General features: G+C 40.7%; 1 protein-coding gene across 3 annotated transcripts in view; it reads left to right on the top strand.

Annotated features, from left to right (window-relative positions):
* The window catches only part of LOC111874641 (E3 ubiquitin-protein ligase RNF19B), a 137,496-nt gene that overhangs the window by 24,869 nt on the left and 95,582 nt on the right, over positions 1-17,045 (top strand). The window contains exon 1 of one of the 3 annotated variants that reach the window (XM_023870301.2): positions 3,202-3,293. The exons of the other annotated variants lie outside the window; for them this stretch is intronic. The gene's annotated coding sequence lies outside the window, so the exon portion shown is untranslated. Of the gene's footprint in view, positions 1-3,201; positions 3,294-17,045 lie in introns of those variants that run through there. 3 annotated transcript variants of the gene reach the window in all.

Here is a 17,045-nt window from a genome sequence, read left to right as displayed (position 1 = left end):
GAGCGTTCTCAGCGGTCCCCCCCCCCCCCCCCCCCCAATGCTTCAAAGGCACCGTGGAAGTCATTTCCCTTAATGCTGTCGAGTACCGCATGTGATTCCCTTTGAACGTCAGACACTGTTTCAAAACGTCGTCCCTTCCGTTTCATGTTCAATTTGGGAATCGAAGCGAAATCACAGGGGTCTAAGTCCGGTGAGTAGGGAGGATGAAGAGCGATAACCATGTTTTTGTTAGTCACAAACTCTGTGGTTTTCAGGGACGTGTGGGCGGGCCCGTTGTCGTGATGGAGCATTGCGGCTTATGTTCGAATTTTCTGTTAAGATTATTACCTGGTGGTGTCTTCGAGCTCATGGATTGTTCGGCGGCGGTCTTCGTGGATGATTTCTCGAATTTTTTTCAACATTTTCTGTCGTTTTGCTGGTTCTTTGTCGCCCTGAACGGTTGTCATCTTCATCTGGCACTCGATCGGCCTTTAAACGTGAATGCCGTTCAGAAACCGTTGTCCGGCTTAAAGAATGTTATCCAAAAGCCTCACGAACCATTTCAAGGGTTTCGGTATCGGATTTACCGAGTTTTACGAAAAAGTTGATGCAGACACGCTGCTCGATTTTACCACCCATCGCAGACAAAACGAAACACGAAGTCGAAAAAACACTGTAAAAACAATGCGTGTTCACAGCACGGTGTCACGTGGCACACTGGTGCATAAGGGTTGCGGAAGTGTGACCTTGGCCTCCCCTCTCATTTTCTTTCACCGAGGCAGTTACAAAAAATAAGTCCGGGAACTTTCCGATACCACCTCGTAACGCCGTGTATTCTGTTGGAAGTCAACCAACATTTCAGAGGAACGTGTCTCCTCCATCTTCAGGGTCGAAGAATAAGCAAGCAAGGAACAGTATGGAGGTGAACTGCTCCTCCGAGCTCTGTTGTTTCTAAACTACTACACTGCGTTATGTCCCAGAACATAGAACTCTTCAGTCATTCCTTTTAATCCTATGAAATCAACTAGTTTTGAAACCACTGAAAAAAACAACATTGATCATTTTGAGGGATTCAGCATACAAATTTTCTAGGTGTATCACGTTGTGGGATACTGTCAGATCGCAATCCATTGCCATATTTACGCCGCTGTTCATTTTGACCTTACATAGCGCTCCATCCATTAAAAAAGCAAAAAATGAAGCTGGCCTTGGTATCTCGTAAAATACGCAATGTACATACAAATAATGTTTGGTGCACCAAACGTCGTCCTTGAAACCGTGCAAATTCTCTCTGAAGATGTTCCTGATGCGATGAATACTGAAGGATAATGTTAAGTGATTCAGCGTGTGTAATTTTAAAGTTACTTTTTCCCCCTGGCAAAGGCGGCAGCACGTTCCTCCAAAACGTTAGTGTCTGTCTAACAAATTACACGGCACCACATCCCGGAAGACAGTAAATTTCTTTAAAAAAAAAATACGCTGAAAGAATGTAGTAACATTAAGTAAAATTTTAGAATAAGCTAATTCATGAAGGCTTAGTGGATTTGGTATAATTTTTCCTCACGTTCCATATAATTGTGATTAATCCAGGTTAATGTCTTCGCTGTTTGTGCTAAAATTCCTGATGTTTTAAATATTGGTTAATTTCATAATAGGAATTCCTTAGAGAAGCCGATTAATTCGAATGCCAGACTTCCGGGGTTATCAAGGTAGACTCGCTTATTATATTACTGCCTTGTGGGGATTATAAATTTAGATCTCGGATCATAGTTGTCAAGTGACCTTTGAAACGACTGTTTTCCTCCAACGTAAGAGGAAGCGCTAGATCGCTGTGGGAAGAACGTTGAGTGAGAAGGAATTCGCGTTTTGAAGGTTTTGCCTGTTATCTAGAATTATATATACGTATATGTAATGTCCTGGAGAGAGAGAGAGAGTGTATTACAGTCCGTTCGGCAGACTTTTATCAAGATCAAGTCAAATTCCATATATGGGGCCTTATTTAATTTCGTTGGCACCTTTCCATTGCTACTACAAAAATATTTATGCCAATTTATCCCCTACGGCCAAAAAAACGAAGCAATAGATTGCAATTTTTTCATTTAAAAATAGATTGGAACTTGTTTTTGATATAATTAGATAAATACTATTATGTGGACTGATAATTTTGCTTTTAACCAGAATATAGATAGGTACTTGTTGTCACTTACAGATAATACTGTCAACACGACACTCTCTCCAGCAGGTGGAGTTGTTACCTAGGACGAAATGTTTCGGCACGTGTGTATCATCTTCAGGTCCGGTTGTTTTCCTTTTCGTTTTTTTTTTAATAATACATAGGTCAGTATGGGGCACGCGGTAGCGTAGTTGGTTGAGGCACACTGCTACAAGCCTGGAGGTCGCGGGTTCAGGTCCCGACGAGGTGGATTTTTTTTCAGTTTACCTAATCCTTCCAGCCGCTCTATGATCCTGCGGTCGACTCAGCCACTTAACAGAAATGAGTACCAGGAATATACCCGGGACTAATGGGGCCGGCTTATAAGGCTGACGACCTTACCGCCATCTGTGAGCCAGTTGTCTAGAGAGAAGGTGGAAGCCTCGACGTCTCACAACCCTATAGGCCTTCACGGCTTGTTACAGGGATAGCTTTACCTTTACATAGGTGTGTTTCATTCTGAACATAATTCATTTGGGATCGGTATATCCAAAGAGTTCATGCTTTTTATTGGACTTTCTCATCAAGTGAAAGCAAGTAAAAGTGAATGTTCTTCATAAGGGCATATTTAACTGCCACCCTGTAGAAAAATGTTCCACGATGTTGACGTGTTATTTATTAACTGCTGAGCATCCACAGTGGAAAAGCTCTCAGATGTTATGAAAACACATCGACTCCGACAAGCGGTACCAATATGAAAGCAAAGTTTAAGACTTCGGCCACTGCTGTACAAAAGTGTTACGAGCTATACGTGTATATTGCTTGGTCTTAGTTTCTTGTTCTGTATTGGGAACACCGCTGAAATTATATATTTGCCTACTCAAACCGCCAGAGGTAATTTATGACCCCTGATATTTATGCTACTGAAGGTACTGCTTTTAACTTGCCCAGCTAGAATCATAAAAATTCTTTGTAAAATCCTGAAGGTCATTCGCATATCGAGGTCGTAAAATGGCACAGTTCGTTTTCGTTGGTCGAAATGACATTAGTCATTCTTGGAATTGAGAGTTAACGCGCATGTATACCTCATATTCAGCTTACCTACAGCTGTTTGGCTACCATGATAGAATAAGTCCTAACCAGGAACTCGTAGGTTTTATACGTAAGTAATTCACTAAAGATTTATGTCATCATTTCATTCATCATAACATTATGTTGAACATTGTTCACTGTCTGAGGTGTATATGTATTCGGTGTTGATCGTAGGCCGCCGTGATGACCTGGTGTTTAGTATACTGGCTAAGAATTTAGTATGCCCCGAGTTTAATCCAATCTGGTACTACTATTACAAAATAATAAAACACTTGTAAGATTTGAGGCTTTCACGGCGGTGACTATGAAGAAAGCAGTCTTCTGGGATTTGGCACCGTGTATAAGTGGTGTTAACCGACGTTTCGGAGGAACGTATCGCCTCCATCTTCAGGGTAGAAGAAAAAGATAAGAAATCTGCAAGCGACAAGACCGTGACCGTTCTCACGGTCTTGTCACTTGCAGATTTCTTATACTTTTCTTCTACCCTGAAGATGGAGGCGATACGTTCCTCCGAAACGTCGGTTAACACCACTTATACACGGTGCCAAATCCCAGAAGACTGCTTTCTTAATAAAACACTTGTCACTAGGTATAATTACAGTCCGTCACCCGAAGGCGCAGTATTGCCAGCTCCAGAGTCGTGTATGTAAAATGTTTCAATGTCAACATAATGTCGGTAAACCTGTAAGGCTTAGGTAGGCTGCACACCGGCATGCGTCAAGACATGTAACAGTCAAGGCACGATGTCTGCGACATGACACAAAGAAAGCACAGTTGAAACGAAGGAGATTATTGAAACCGCCGCACACCGGTCTGAGTCATGATGCTGACTTCAGCTTCATACTGACGAATCACGAATGAAGCAAGACTGCGTCTTTTGTCTCATGTCTTGATGCTTGTCTTGACGCAGTTGGTGTGCGGCTGCCCTTAGTCTTCAGATATTTGTGGTATCGATCTTTTATTCGCACAAGGTCTATGCTGTTTTTATCGTGTACATGTATAAAGTCCTATGTGCTGAACTCACTATACATGTCTCTTGGATGCAAAACGCAGTTGACAAATAGCCTAGAACCGGGTATAGGCATAATTCCTTGACTTCGCGGAATTATTCCTTCGCATCCATATTTCCTATCATTACTTTGCCCCCCTCCCGATCCGTGACCGACATAAATGTGACTAGAGACCACTGTTTCTCATTAACTGCGCTAAGTTACCCCAATTTTATATACGTTAATACTCGTTCATAGACATTGGCCAAGAATGCGGCCAAGCAGATTTGTGAAGAGGGAGCAGTAGACAGTGATATTCAGTGCTTTGCCCTGGCGTTGTGCGTGGTGATGAGTCTTTAAAAAAATACGGTACTTCTGTTAGGATTCATTTCAGAAATTGTAAAATAACATGTCGGCCCCAAAACACTGCAGTTTGTGCCGTACTGTAATAATTTTTCGCCAATTCGTTTCATGGGTTTCCATTTTCATTTGCAGCAGTAACATACTCATTATAAAGTTATGTTCTTCCATATAGATTTCATATAAAGGCCTTGCAGCGCAGGAACAAAGTATCATCCACTTTGTTTCCTCTTGATTGATTCCATATCCAAGACACCTTCATCAATCAGTCCCGGTTTTATTTCCCACTTTTCAGTCCGTGACCCAACCCTCAAAAACAGAAAAGACTTGAACAAACAGATAAAAATCCATACTATTGAACAACACTAGAACTAAGCTTTATAATCCTAATAAAGTGATCACTGGACGAAGAGTGCTGTCTTTTTTGGATGTAACGCCGTGTAATTCGATTGAAGTTCACCGATTTTTTCAGAAGAATGCACTGCCTTCATTTTCGTGGTCGAAAAGTAAGCCAGGCAAGAAGCCAACAAGAAGCAGCAAGCTTGCTTGTTTCTTGACTGGCCTATTCATCTGCCCTGATGGTTCAGACAGTAAGCTCGTGTCGCTTATTCCCTCACATCAGTTTCCTTACATGCGCACATTTATAAGAATACTGTAAAAAGATAACACAAACTTTAGTAATAATATTTTAATAATTGAATGAAAACATTGGACACCTTCCATCTCATATTTTGTGTTAATTTTTGTTGGAGCTTTTGCCCATCATAGTTCCATATTGAATATATATGTACGTATTCCTGAACACACATTCTGAGGCTCTTCAGAAGTAATGAAGGGCTTTGGAATCCTGTTCGCTAGATATGCGTTCTGTCCCCTGATATAAGTAGAGACATTATCATTTTAACAGCTGTAGATTGTGTGGAACTCGGTATGAACATAATGCTGCCGTTATCGACTTGCATGTTGACAGTGATACGGCGTATTGTGACACTGACCGCTGTCTTCTGTTTCGTTAAATATGCGTTGTAGTGAAAATTTTTTTCAGGTGAAAGTTTCAGATTTTCATGCTGTATCTTGTAATATATTAAATTTTCGTACAATAATCCCTTTTAAAAGAAAATTATCGAGGTTATATTTAAGCTTCATGTAAAGCAAAGTTTTACACGTAACTATAACATAATAAATAATCTAGACAGTAAATGATATAGGTCTATAATTGTGGCCCTCGATCCGTAATGAAATTGTCGTAACAGAGTTAGTTTACACGTACGTCTCCACTACCAAATTTTATCGAAGTTAATCGTGTATTTTCGAAGCCGAAACTTGTTGACTGACGTGGTAGGCCTGTGTTTGTTTTACGCACTTCTGGCTAAGTACTCGTAAAAGCCACAAGGCAACAATAAATTTGTAGCGATACTGACGGATTTGCAGCACCGTATCCCAGTAGTTCTTGGGGCTCCTCCATTGTCATCCGTCGTCGTTCTTCCATATGTAGGTCTGAAGTAATGTCTCTCTGGATGAATAGGTTTTGACTGCATTTTGTTATTGTGAGGCCTTAATTTTATCAGTTCTTGACAATATGACCTAGCTTTACATTAAACTCTAAATACACATCCCCTGTTAGGTTAAGTGTTTTGTATTAAGTACAGTTACATCAAACTACACTTTCTTTCTGAAATAGCCAGTTTTAGTTACTTGTCTGAATTTCGTGAATATGCATATGTGCAAACGTTGAAAGGGTTTTCTAAATCGATTTTTTTTCTTCTGTTTTCCATGCTGGTTTTCATCATTTTTAAATAGGCCTAAATAAATTGTTCGCGTGCATTTCTGATCATTTTATGCTTGGGCTGCTGACGGAGCCGTGTCTCAGACGGCATTATAGTAAATAAATGTCTAATATAGAATAAATAATATAAACTCCGTCTCAAGTGCAAACAGTATATTTTGTGTCTTTGGTCTTGCTCCCCTACACTACATGTTTCGGCCTTAGACGGCCATCATCAGGTATATAACACTCACGTCGCTGTCACACTGCACCCAGCTCAAAATTTAACATTTAAAAACACTTTCCTTCTTATTATCAACTTCTACTTCGTTGACAGCTGTCTGGTTTGTAGATTATTTTACACACGTTAATTTTGACTTTATTGTAATAGCACTATAATAAAATCTTTAGTTCTAATTTTAAAAACCTTTAAATTTTTTTTTCTCTAAATTTTAAAATTTAAAATTTTTAGGGTTATTCGCCCTATGTTTAAAGTTTAACGTGTGTAAAATAATCTACAAACCAGACAGCTGTCAACGAAGTAGAAGTTGATAATAAGAAGGAAAGTGTTTTTAAATGTTAAATTTTGAGCTGGGTGCAGTGTGACAGCGACGTGAGTGTTATACACCTGATGATGGCCGTCTGAGGCCGAAACATGTAGTGTAGGGGAGCAAGATCAAAGACACAAAATATATTGTTTGCACTTGAGACGGAGTTTGTATCATTTATCGTATAGAGTGCAACATGATGCTTAAATATAATATTCTAATACAGAAACCAATTTGCTTGAATCACAAATAATTGTATATGTCTATTCTTACTCGCCACTTGTGTGGCTTCAAAAATAGTTTATTTTTGTGTTCATGACTGTTCGCTTTAGATTGGTTTAATAAATATAATTGATGGCTAAATTGCAGTCTATTATGTGTAAAAAGAGTCATGAATTAAGTACTGTCTTATATGTTAGTATGGGATGTAACATAATGTTACGATTACTTTATGGAAAGGAAAAATGCACTTGTAAAGTGTTCGGAGTGATTTGTACTACATGTAAGATATGAAGCTTTCACGGTGAATAAATGCCCTCAAATTTTCTCGGGCGATCAGCCGTATCAGTGATTTTAGCGCAACATTGACACGGTTAATCGCCCGAGAAAATTTTAGCGAACTTGATAATACAGTTATACGAAGAACACGTTAGAAAGTTAACGGCTTTTAACTTATATTATTTAAGCATACAATGAAGAGGTAATTTTATAATATTATTTCACACTGTACTTGGGATTTCCCATAATTTTATACTCTTATTTTGAAACTTGTTTCTGTTTCATATTTCGTTGATCCGTGATTTTTATACTGCTGAAGTGTTAAAGCAGGAAGAAAGATGTGATGATCGGTGATTACATACCTAATTTTGATGCCAAATGAAAAGTTAAGAACCATCGTGTAAACACCAGCTGTAATAATTATACCACCGTAACTTTGTTCTTCGTGAATTAGTGGCATCTCCTCCACTGTTGTAGTGATTTTACCGCCATTAATCGATCATCAGAGACTCGTTTGTGAGTACAACGTGCGCCACTTGTGGGAGCCGCATGGCTGTGGAAGAGGCCCTGTGTAGCATCTTATCATTTACTCATTATTTTGTAAGCATAATTTCATACTTGCATGACGGACAGGGTCCGTCCTTTTTACCTTTCTCTTAAACCTTCCATTCCGCGAGTTTCATTGAAGCTCATACTAAACTCCTTGTAAACATCTGTAAATGTTGTCTTTATACAGGGTGTTCCACGACTTTAGGGCATAACTGCAGGAGGTGATTTCCTAGGTCTTTGTGATCAAAAAAGTTCATATAAACATGTGTCCAATTTTGGACGGTTACGGAGTTATGACTGTTTTAAACTCAGAATTGAAGGTAACGATTACTGACAAAAAACGGAACAAAATAATAAACCAGCATAATACATGATACATTTAAAGTATGAATGTAAAGTTAACTTCGTGNGCGTACTCGTACGTGGACTGCAGTGTACCATACGAACAGTGCCTTCTTCATTGACGCCTTCATTAACACCACGCTCGGCTGCAATACGGTCGCCGGGAAGTTACCAGTATCTCGCAATGCCTGGTAAACTCCAGTAAACACTCTCCGGTTCGGTATTCTACGATCCGGAAACCGTTGCTGATATTCAGCTACGGCAAGAACTGAGTTACCGTCACAAAACCCGTACACATCAATCATATCTGCATACTCCTCCAATGCAAATGTAAATGGCATCGTGAACGTAACAGACGCGCCGAGATGAGAACTGTTCTGAACACCAGTAGCCGCCACACTAGCCGTGGCCTTACATACCAACCCACCACGCCTTAGGTACCTCTCAAGTGTCGAGATAACGAGAATGCTTTCTGTAGCTGGCTAAAAATAGCGATCTGCCAGATGATAGACGCGGTTCACACGAGGTCGTACAGTGATGAAAAAACGGTCATAACTCCGTAACCGTCCAAAATCGGACACATGTTTATATGAACTTTTTTGATCACAAATACGTAGGAAATCACCTCCCGCAGTTATGCCCTAAATCGTGAAACACCCTGTATATTAACTGAAATTCTTTCTCGCTCACAGCGTCTGTGTTTGACTGCCCGAACATTAATATTGTGTACAAAGGTAAAATTGTTTTTTGCCTTAGTCGCCGCGCCAGGAGACGTGTCATATAGGGAGGGGTACTTTAAAGTTCTGCACATTTGACCTTTGCAGTGAATAGAAGTGAGAGATGAAGAAGCTATCTCAGAAACAAAGTGTAGGCTGAAGTATCTGTACTTAACGTGACACTTTTGTCTTAATATACAAGTAGTCTAACATTTATATTCCGAGACACCCTTCAGTCTCATTACTGTATAGTGAAACATATCTAGTAATTTATTTGCGGCGTAATTTAAAATGTGGTTAGTGTCCAGAGGTGATAGAAATGACATTTTATAAGGATCCTCAATATCAAAAGTTGGTCACCATCCATTCGACCGCCTGTGTGGTCTAGTGATCAGAGGTCCGGGTTGGAAGCCCGGCGCTACCAGATTCTCTGAGAAGTAGTGGGTCTGGAACGGGGTCCACTCAGCCTCGTGAGGATAATTGATGAGCTATTTCAAGGAAATAGCGGCTCCAGTCTAGAAAACCGAGATTAATGGCCGTGGGGATTGGTTGCGCTGACTACGTGACACCCTCTATCCGCTGAAGTTGGCACTAACTTCGCCGACAAGCGGCAGTCGCTCAGTCGGTATGATTCACTTGCGGACTAAAACCACGGAGTTTTTTTTGGTCAACACCCACCCAGGGCGGTGACCTACATGCCGACATATTGACAGACGGATATGGGGGAGACTTGGCTTACATGCTTGTGCCGCCTGACACTCAGTGAAGTGGCCCACGGTACCCATTGTATAGGGCATGGTAGTGAAGAGATCTGCTTATTCGGAGAATCGAACCCCTTGGTCATGTTATTATATAACTAAACCTGCCCTTCATTTAAACACAAAATTATATTATTGCTGTGCGTTGCTGTATTCCTTTGTGTGTGTGGTGTGCTTATTTCTAAATCTATTTGCTCACCACTTCACCACGCAGAGATAGTAGGACAAACTCAAGTTTTATATATATTTGAGGAAATGGTTAAATTGCCATTGTCATGGTGACAGTTTCTCTTTATTAAAGAAGTTCCATAAATTATAGGCCAAATCTTGGACTAAATGCAGCGCAGTATTGATTTATGATAGACCGTGACTACTCAGTCACTGAACACAGATGTTCGCAATAAGTTGTTGCAGAGACGTATGTTTGAACAGTTCCCCCACTCTTGGTGGAGCCGCTCGGAAGCAGTGATTAGTGATGGCCGTTTCAGTAACAAATAATGCTTTGATGTGCACGTTGCAAGCAGTATGAATTGGAACCTAGTATATCTGAAAACTGAAAAACAGCGTGCTTATTTGTAACTCTTAGATAGACCGCACGCCGGCATGCGTCAAGATATGTAACAGTCGAGACGCAATGTCTGCGACATGACGTAAAGAAAGGAGCACAGTTGAAACGAATGAGATTATGCAAACCGCCGCACACCGGTCTGAGTCACGATGCTGACGTCAGCTTCGTGCTGACGAATCACGAATGAAGCAAGACTGCGTCTTTTGTCTCATGTCTTGATGCTTGTCTTGACGCAGTCGGTGTGCGGCCGCCCTTAATAAAACCACTATTTTCAATCTCCGTTAAGATATTTCAGGTATCAATTTATACAGAAACTTCAGAACATGAGAAATACCAAGTTCAGACAGTTCATAACCACTGTCCAAGAATTAATGTTGCCGTGCAGTTGTATTAAATCCATTATAAAACGTTGTGATTTTTATTTCAATATTATTAGGAATACTACCTAGACTACATGTGACTAGAAAGCAGAATATATTATTACGTAAACATCGATTAAATGGCCTTCATGCATCTTGCTTTTGCAGGACGCAAGCCCCATAGACAGTGAAGGTTTGAAAGTGTACGAGTGCAGGTATATAAAGCATTACATGAAAGGCTGTATATGTATTTCTTCCATTTCGCACGAAACAGGGTTGTGATATAGTTAAGTTTACCATGCGTTGACGTTTATAAGTTTGCTTCGGCAATCAAACGTCATGACTGTTAATTTCCGTTACGCGTTACTTCTGTTGATCATGATTCTGCGATAGCCTCGGAACAGGGGTATGGAACTAGGACAGGCTTCTAATAACGAGACGGAGTAGGCCTTCTGCTGTAAATCTACGTGCCAGAGGTATTATACTCGTGACACATTTTCATTTCGCTTCGTAACAGGTTTTCAAATATGCTCTTGCCTTACATCGTCACGCAGTGTTACCATTTAACTTCATTATTATCGTATTCTCTCTGTGAGCTTAAATGTTCCATTTATCGTACTTCAGTCCGCTTCCAATAATTACGTTGTGACTCTTCATATTCGATTGTCATTGTGAAAAAGCTGGACAGATAATTGATCGATTTCGTATTGTGGGGTTTATTCAAAATAATACATAGTTGTGGACTGTGTAGTAACTGCTTGGATTATAATTTTCAACCTGAAATGGAAATGGGCATTATTTCGTATCACTCCAACATACGAGTATTAGCCAAGACGTTTCGGATGCTTCTGCAGATAGTGGAATTATTATGCACGAACCAGATACAGTACGCTAGCTGAGTGTCATGAAATAGAAGACTTGCCTAAAACACATGAGGTTTACAGCTTCTTTTACGTATTAAAATTGTTTATTATATTACTGAATACGTTGTTCTCAAAAAATAATATACACGTATATCCTTTTTGATAGAATAGTTGATCAGTCTGCTGATATTCAAAGCAGGAATGTTTGAGAACAAAGTAGGAATTTTGTCCATTGCCCCGCGACGTTCCGTACAATAATTTTGGGTGTGACAGTCAGTAGTAGCGGCCTCCGTAGTCTAGAGGTAACGTTCCCACTTCATGACTCGTAGTACGCGGGTTCAAATACCCGGCGGAGGTCGTCGAATTTTTAAGGGCGGAAAAATTCAGGGAACAAGTCCTCCGGGAGGGACTTTAAGCTGTGGGTCCCCTGTCATAGCTATACGGCGCATAAAAGAACCTCATACATCCAAAGGAGGTCACTGAGCAAAATTGCGGACGTTTCCCACCCAACAGCAGCCACTAATACCTCCGGTAGATGGGGGAAGCATTATAGATAGTTCTCAGTTGCGTAGAGCCGGTCTCGCTGGCTGGGCGGGACTGATGGTAAGCACCAATACCGGTAGGATATAGAGGCTGGTAGAAATCATAGAGGGAAGCAGAATGGACCACTACAGGTCTAAGTGCATGGGGAAACTCACCCTCTCTAATAACTAACTAACTAACTAACTGTCAGTACCATCACGATGTCACATGTAATCGTCACTTTCATCATTTTCTGTCAAATATTCTATAATTATGCGCGTGCATTGTCATATTGAAGATACAGCTGTTTCTTTCGTGGTTGATATGGGCTCCACTACGGGTCTTCGTGAAATATGTTCCAAGACTGAAGTTACCATATTTAATTAATAATATAATAATAATTATGGACGAACACAGGCCAATTTCCTAATTTAATTTTATACCTTTACTGTATTCAGATCCCGCTTTGCCCATCCAGCCTCCAATCCAGTTCGTACCTGGGACATTTTCCTGGGGATAAAGCGGTCGGGTGAGAGGGCGGCCGAATGTGACCCTATTTAATTTCCTTTAGTCCACAGTGACAACATGGTGGACGGACAGGCTTCTGAGTTGGGTAAAGCTGTATTGCCGGTCAGTATACACAGTGATCCTTCTCTTTGTCAATAAAATGAAACACCGTGAAAGCAAAGCACTGAGAGGTACATCGCTCGTCAGTTGCGTGTGTTAAAACGTGGGAGTTCCTTTATGGCATGGGATTCGGGCTGTATCTTAAGATGGAGAGGGTACAGCAGCGAAGAAAGTGTGCCCTGCGTTTCACTTTTGTGTGCATGATATGCGAGAAAATGGAGTTGAACGCGAATTTTTTCAACAGCTAGTCGTTTCCGAACTAGGCGACAAGTGTAAGAATGAACACCTGTAAAGCCAGGCCCTCTGCGGCCTTCTCTCAAATCACACCAAAATATTTTGAACTATACGTGGGAATTACCGGCTTCCGTTACAAACTCTGTCGTGTCTTCCATGAGGCTGACATTGAGATAAATCATCCATAACGAGTTCTGTCAGTTCTTGTTTTACAGCGATGAGTTCTATCTTCCGGGTTATAGTATCGTGTAGTCCGGTGAAAATCAGTCGACTTTTCTGAGGAACACGTCGCCCCCGTTTTCGTGGTCGAAGGGTAAACCAAAAAAGAAACCACTAGGAAGCAGTCAGCAAGTATAGCGCTGCTTGCTTCGAACGGTAGTTGAATTTCACCTGACTACACGGCTTTATATCCCAGGTAGAATGATTTATAGACCCGCTCTGAGAACCTCAAATTCAGCATATTTCACAGCGTTTTACTTTTATTCACACCCAAATGGATCAGCCTGTAGATGCGTAAAAGGTGTACTTTAACATATGTTAAAAACAATTATGTTTTAATTTTTTTATGCAGCTGCATGAAATCTGTATTTTTCTTTCGGTTTTATGGCAATAACTAATAAACCATAAGAATTTATGTGTGAAATTTTTTGTGGAGGTTGATCATGAACACATTCCTACCAAAAAATTACATATTAAACTGTTCTAAGTCGTAGTAATGGGCCGCGCCATAGCTCAAGCGGTTAGTCGCTGGCTTCCCACCGCGGCGGCCCGGGTTCGATCCCGGGTCAGGTCAAGTGGGATTTGTGGTGGACAAAATGACGCTGGGGCAGGTTTTCTCCGAGTACTTCGGTTTCCCCTGCCAATCTTCATTCCACCAATTGTTCCACAATCACCCTCACGTGTCATCCGGAGCTGGTACAATAGGCCAGAAGTGGCCGCAGTACCCCACTAGCGATAAAGAAAGTCTTAGTAATCGTAAACATGGAGACAATGCGAGCCCTTGAAGTTATGTCCAACGAATATAACTTAGACCAAACCTCTACCTAAGTAGTAGGTTCCAAAATTATGGTGATAACGACAGTAACAACAGCCCGTAACACCGACTGTTTATAATTGAAAGGAATAAAAAATGGACTCAACTAGGATTCAATTGGTATCTGAGCACGAATCCAGCATACCAGTAACTGAGTTGAATTTAATTTTATTGTTGCCATATAAATTTACATTACGTCAGTGAGGCATTAACATTCGGGGTTACCGAGTTTCTGGACTTGTCCATCTTGTAATGTTCCATAAAATACAAAACGTTACGGAAACTGGATCTAGTGCCGAACATGGATAGTTTGCAGAAATTCAGTAATCGCGACTTTAGTACATCATCGTCAGAACACTTTAGAATTGACTATTTTTTTATTGCTAGTGGGGTGGGACAAGGTCCCTTGCACTGCGGCCACTTCTGGCCTATTGTACCAGACTCAGATGATAGGTGAGGGTGATTGTGGAGCAATTGGTGGAATGAAGATTGGCATGGGAAACCGAAGTACTTGGAGAAAAGCTACTGCAGCACCACTTTGTCCACCACAAATCCCTCTTGACCAGACCCGGAATCGAACCCCGGCCGCCGCAGTGGGAAGCCAGCGACTAACCGCTTGAGCTATTGCACGGCCCCTTAGAATTGACTTAATCTGGCTGTTGTCCGTTCCAAAATCAGGCCTGCTCTTTGCTACGACGCTGAACCTCTCATCTTATTGCAGAATAGTTATGCCGTCTCTTTCACGTATGAAAACACGGTGATTTCCTGTGTGAACCAAAGAGTGAATGTCTTTCTTCCGCCAGATGGGCCGAAAGATTATTTCTTGACAGAAATATAATTAGAATTACAATCGAGCAGTGTCTTTAATTGTGGAGTAGGTACTCGTGGTTTCTCTGTGTTAAGTAACACCTGTCTGAATTCTGTTCCTTTCGGCGTGCGGCGCAATTTGTGATTATTACTGGTTTCACTGTGTTACAGAAGGTAGGCCAGAACCATAAATTTACAGTCCATTCTCATTTTCATCTTCTCTGCCCGCTTTGTTAGCCTTCTAAATTACCTTTCCAACACGGTCTGTTGGATATCGCAGAAAGTAGAAATGTTATTGACGTGTGCAAAGGTAATCTGATGAACGAAACAAATACTCATTTAATGTAGACCTTGGAACACATCAGGTCCGTAGATAAGTTGACATGGATTACTAAGAAAGATACATGTGTAACTCAGCCGGAATCAGTGAATAGATGGAAGAAACATTAGTAAATTCATTTGTTTCTTGCAGATAGGTGTTCTTCAGAGCGAAATGGCAGACTGACGTTTGTTGGGTCGTTTCCAAGATATAACAGAAACAAACGTTGGTAAACAAGTGTTTCAGAGGTTGCAGAGAAGTAACAGGCGTTATTACCTTTTTTTTCGTGTACGATGTGAATTAAATTAACGTATTGTTACAATTTTAGAGTGGCTGTAGATGGGGTTTGGATTGGTAACCGGATTTATTGAACACTTGCAGAACGTAACTGCAAGCAACTACGACAATCTGAGTTATGCACTACAAAGATCACTGTACCTACGGCACACATAAATTCTTCTCAGTTTGCTATGTCTTCAGTCTTTGCCTGGTGACCGATCCCAACAATGTCATATGCTTCCGTGCTAACGTTCTTACCGGCTGTCTATTGTCTCACAACTCATTGCTCCAGCTGACTCTCTCCCAACTGATTGTCTTGCTTTTAACATCTTTACGTGGACCGCACAGAAAAAAAAACGTTCCTATGTTGCTATTTCCACTTGTTATCGTGCAGACATGCTTGTTTGTGAAGCCATTACTCAGTAACGGCTGTTGTATAGCTGCATGTTTTGCGGTCGTTGCCTAGCAACGGGTCTACATGCCACAATATGTAGGGCTGATAATATCTTTTTGTTTGTTCGCATGTTAAACTCGAAAACCACGTGACAGACTTTCATTAAATTTGGTGTTGGAGAATTTCAAGAAAAATTGTGTAGCCATATACTTTTTTGTTCAAATCGGATATGTTCAACGACTATTTTACGTGGAGACCTACATGCATATCTCCCCGGCTTTTTATCTCAGAGATAAATGTTCCGAACAGAAGTCGTAGAGAAAAATAAAACACATGTTTTATCCAGCACATTTTCTCCACAAGTCTTACGGTGTTCGAGATAATAACACAGAAGAGATGTTATTAGTACATTTTCGAATTCTCCTCGACAGTCAGAACAGAATTTTATTATAAAAACAGATGAAAATCTTTATTGACCAGACTGCGTTAAGATGAGATTTGGTCTGTTCTTTTATTGTTGTGCACAGTTGCAGTCGGACTTTGAAACACAGAATTATATTTGCTGTGTATTTAATTTATTTGTATGCCCATGTACGTAGGAGATGCAAAGGTCGTTCATTCACCTCTTGCAGCATAGCACAAGGGATCAGTGACCATTGTAGGATATTGTAAATAGAATTGGAAGAAAATTACTGTCAACTTCAAGTAGAAAGACTTGTCACAGTGTACCATAAAGCAGATGTTTTAAGCCTACAAACCTTTTTCCGGGATAAATTCGCAATATGGGCAAGTAATGATAGATGTGTTGAGGAGGTATGGAATCACTTCAAGTACACGTACATAACACTGGAGAGTATCAAAAGATTTATTCAACTTAAAATCATCATCAGTAATCTGTCAGACGACAGGTCCACAGTCTCTTCCAAAACAATTCCTCCACTTAATGCGATCTAGAGCTTTCTCCTTCAAATGACAGTATCCTCTTCTGTCCCCAAGGTCATCCAGCATCTTCTTACGTCTTCTTCCCTCTTCTATCCGCCCCTCTATCTTTCCTTCAATAACTTCTTTTAGAAGGCAGTTTCTGCGTAAAACATGACCAATCCAATTAGCCTTCCGTTTTCTTATTTCGTGTAGGATATTCCTCTGCTCACTGACTCTAATTAACACTTCTTCATTTCTCACATAATCGGTCCAACTGATCTTCTCCATCCTTCTCCAACACCACATTTCGAAACTTTCCAGATGTTTCTGATCTACTGCCCTAAGTGTCCATGTTTCAGCCCCATACAGAG

The sequence above is a fragment of the Cryptotermes secundus genome, unplaced genomic scaffold (genome assembly GCF_002891405.2).
Source record: "Cryptotermes secundus unplaced genomic scaffold, Csec_1.0 scaffold56, whole genome shotgun sequence".
NCBI classification, from domain to species: Eukaryota; Metazoa; Arthropoda; class Insecta; order Blattodea; family Kalotermitidae; genus Cryptotermes; species Cryptotermes secundus.
Note: the sequence above shows the minus strand (reverse complement) of the source record. Positions and strands in the feature narration are given on the sequence as shown.